Source organism: Corapipo altera, unplaced genomic scaffold, assembly GCF_003945725.1.
Source record: "Corapipo altera isolate COAL_440 unplaced genomic scaffold, ASM394572v1 45, whole genome shotgun sequence".
NCBI lineage: Eukaryota > Metazoa > Chordata > Aves > Passeriformes > Pipridae > Corapipo > Corapipo altera.
The window spans coordinates 15684621-15688386 of record NW_020884877.1 but is presented as its reverse complement, the minus strand read 5'-3'; the positions used below and the strand labels follow the sequence as shown (position 1 = coordinate 15688386).

Here is a 3766-nt window from a genome sequence, read left to right as displayed (position 1 = left end):
AGAAGAGAAGAGAAGAGAAGAGAAGAGAAGAGAAGAGAAGAGAAGAGGACTACGTGACAAGTTGCTACAGCTGTGTAACAATTAAGAGGAAGAAAACTGGATTTCAAATCCACAGAATACAGTGGTTTACAGCTACTGGGCTGTTAAGAAAATTGTCTTTGGGAATAGACTCATTCCACATTTTTTGAATATGGGGATTAAATTACTTTTATTGCTTTGGGAATCTTCATCTTGGACATTGGGCAACTGTTTCATGCTTTCATAAGGTTTGGAAGGAGTCCTGAGCTAATTAATTGTCATGGTGTTATTCAAACTATCTAGTTGAATTTAATGCTATCTAAAGGCTTTGCCAAGCTGTTTGCCAGAATGCAGGTCAAACACAGGTAACAATGTCAGCAGCTGGATTCCTGTATCTTGTTAGCTGATGGGTTGGTTATATCTTTTAGCTGTTTTGGGGGGTTTTTTTAGCATTATAGGAATTAAAAAATATTTCATCGAGTACTCTGCTTCTGAGTTCTGCTATTCAAGTTGCCCTTCCTAGGTCAATATTTTCAAAGGTAACTGCTATTGGCTTCTGCTTCCTTCAGACATGTAGCACAGCTAGTTTGCTTTTCAAAGCTTTTCCAGCTGAGCATCAGGCTCTGAAATCTCTTAAAAAATGACAGTGTTGTGTTTCTCAGACTGTCTCTCTGCTACTGACTTGCTTGGAAGAAATCAACCTTTGTAGCTACCCTGGTTTTCAGGTTGGACATGGGTGGCCAGTTCTATCCAAACACACCTCTGAAATCACTATGACTCCTCTTTCCTCAACTCTGAACTGCCAGACAGGCAATTCAGATGCACAGTGAAATGGGTGTCTAGATGGTAGTAAGAACGTAGCTGAGTTTCCTCCAGAGTTACCTTAAATGCATAGCCATTTCCCTCATAGAAGCATATTCTCAAAATCCAAATACAGATTTTATCTTTGTGTTACACTATGTGTCATCTATGTCGATTTCTACATTAGAAGCCATTGTATCCTTGTGAATTCTTGCCTTTTACTAATGGCATGACTTTGGGAAGATAAAGCAGGTGAGGTAGGGAGGTAGGGAAGCTGCCTGTATCTCCAGAATTGCAGAGGAGACGGCATGGACATACACAGAGCTGAAATAATGTGACAGAACAGAAAGACATCCAAAGCTATTAGAGTATTAGTTGGATTAGTCATCAAAATTATTCATAGTCTGTCCTATTTTTATCAGAGTAGCTGTGTAAATGAAGGACAGAAAGATGGTCAGATTTTCTACAAAGTCTATACATTCACTTCTCAAATACCTTTTCTTCAGGCCAGTTGCACCAACATAGTGGGGGGGAGGAGAGAATTTGTTTTCCATTGCAGTAAGTGGAATGTGGAATTGGTCAAGGTGACACTGGATACAGATGAAATTCTTTAGCATACATCTGATAAAGTGCATAGTATAAGAAAACAATTTCAATGTTGTTTCTCAGCTGGCTGCTACGTGATTTCTGCCAATCAGATTAATGAATGCACTGGGTTACATTTGTAGTCCTTACTTATATAGTTAGATTTAGAATTCCCCTCATAATCCTTCTTTAAATGAATCCCTGTTTATATCCTCATTTTAATTGCATGTCTCAGAGATGCCTATTTTATGTTTAAGAGAACAATCAAAAAATGAGCCATCAAGGAAGCAGCAGCACAGAAAAAATATTTCACAAGAGACTATTTTGAAACATATTAGTGAAAAACTACAAAAGCAAATTTTTTCATGGTGTAGCTATTATGTAATTCCTGCGTGAATATTTAAGCAACCTCTATATGCTCTGTTACGTGAACTACCCTAATTCTCTTAGGAGGGCAATGCCATGGTTCAGAATGACAACAGTGAAATATCTTTGCTTAACTTCTATGGCCAACCATAAAAATGTTTAAATAATAAAGTATATTTTAAAGTAATTGTGCTGATCTGTCAGAGAAGGGTAACATTACCTAAGAACTGCATCAAATCCCTGAAGCTGGGTCTGCACCTAAGTCACCAGACTTTGAAATCTCACAGGTCTTTTCCTTGAGTTTGATGGATGAGCAGGGCTACAGTGGCAGCCATGCAGTGGCAGGATATACAAGCTGCCTGAGCAGCATGACAAAGAGGGAGTTCACCTGCACCAAATCTAAAATGATGCTTTCTGCCTGATTATTTTCCCTGTGGTATCAATATGATACCATGCATTTTTTTAAAGGAGTAAAATTTTTGGAGGGAAGCAGTGTACATATTTACACATATCAAAAAGAACTTTTGTCCCACAGGTTATTTTGGGTACTTGAATACACTTTATTTACTTATTACTATGACATGCTGGCATTTCATTGTCTGCCTGGCCATAATGAAACACTGCTGCTACCTTTGGAAATTCGCTTCACTGTAGGCATCTTCCTCTATGGGTTCATGGCCAAAGCATTTTGTACGAGTCCTGCATCTACACTTATGAATGAAGGCACAATGGTAGAATATCTATGCCACCATTTATTTTTTTTTTTTGGTAACAAAAATGCTCATTGGTAAACTAAGGACAAAGAGATAAATTCAAAATTAAGACAAAGGATGGGATTATTTCGATAGTTACAGTACTTATTACTGCCCTAAGGAAGTGGAGTAGAATGAAGATTTCTTCCCTTCCACTGGTACTGGGAATTTTATATAATACTCTTCTAAAATCATAGAATCACTCAGCAAGTTTCACTCTTCTGTCTGTGTCAGCTTTTTCAGAGCTTTGGCCTGAAAGCTATTTTTACAAATGTGTTTAAGTGAAGAGGTTGAGTGACAAAGGCTGCAGATGAATAGACAGAATAACAGACAAATGTATTTTTCCTGACTGAGTAATCATCTGTACTATTTATTTGTATTTTACTTTATAGCCCCTTAAAGAGTTTCCGATAGCTAGACTGGATTATTTTTTTTTCTGTCTGCCTTCTTGGAATAAGCTGACATGGCCACCTCATGTTTTTGGCAACAGTTCAAAAGTGATCTAACATTTTCAAGATATACGAAAACATTTTGCATATTTCTTGAATTTTTTTTAGTGAATGAGATTATTTTGTTTGAATGTTATAGAAAAATTTACCATGCTGTAAATAATTACAACTAGGTGGAGAAGAACTTCCTTTTAAATTCCCAGTATACTTACCCTCTCTCAGTTTAATAGGAGAAATATTTTTTCTAGAATATATCTTCTTAGCCTGCAAAGCATAACCATATTTGAGATTTTGTCTTATTTTATGTTTGGAGATAAATAATACTATGTAAGCCATCCTTATGTTTCAAAGTTCAGTCCATCATCCTGGATAATTATATCATTCTGATCATCATACTATCTAAGAATCTGTTTAATAGTAAAAGCAATTATAGACTATTCATTTGAAAAATAGTATATTAAAAAATCAGTTAGAAAAACTAGTGAGATACAAACTCTCTTAATTTTCCATACACTTATTTTTTTAATTATTATTCTCATAGATTTATAGTTTGGCAATTCCAGAAATACTTTAATTACTGTTGGTATCCAATAAAGCATTTTTAAGTACTTTCTTGAAGCTGAAAATCATCTTGTTTGTGCCTCAAAAGTTTGTAATGGAAGATAAGAAGAACTCAGTGATTCAGAAGTTATTTAATATTCACTTCTGATATTTTGGCTACCATCAGGAAATGCTTCCAAATTACTAAGGGCATTTCATATTTCTTTTGCAAAAGAACACTTTCACACACTTTTA

At 35.6% G+C, this 3766-nt stretch overlaps 1 long non-coding RNA gene across 1 annotated transcript in view; it reads right to left on the bottom strand.

Moving 5' to 3' along the window:
* Window positions 1–3237, bottom strand: part of LOC113944166 — a 15027-nt gene extending 11790 nt beyond the window's left edge. Inside the window, exon 1 of the long non-coding RNA XR_003526601.1 lies at window positions 3184–3237. This is a non-coding gene — a long non-coding RNA (uncharacterized LOC113944166). The remainder of the gene's footprint in view (window positions 1–3183) is intronic.
* Between the last annotated feature and the right edge of the window lie 529 nt (window positions 3238–3766).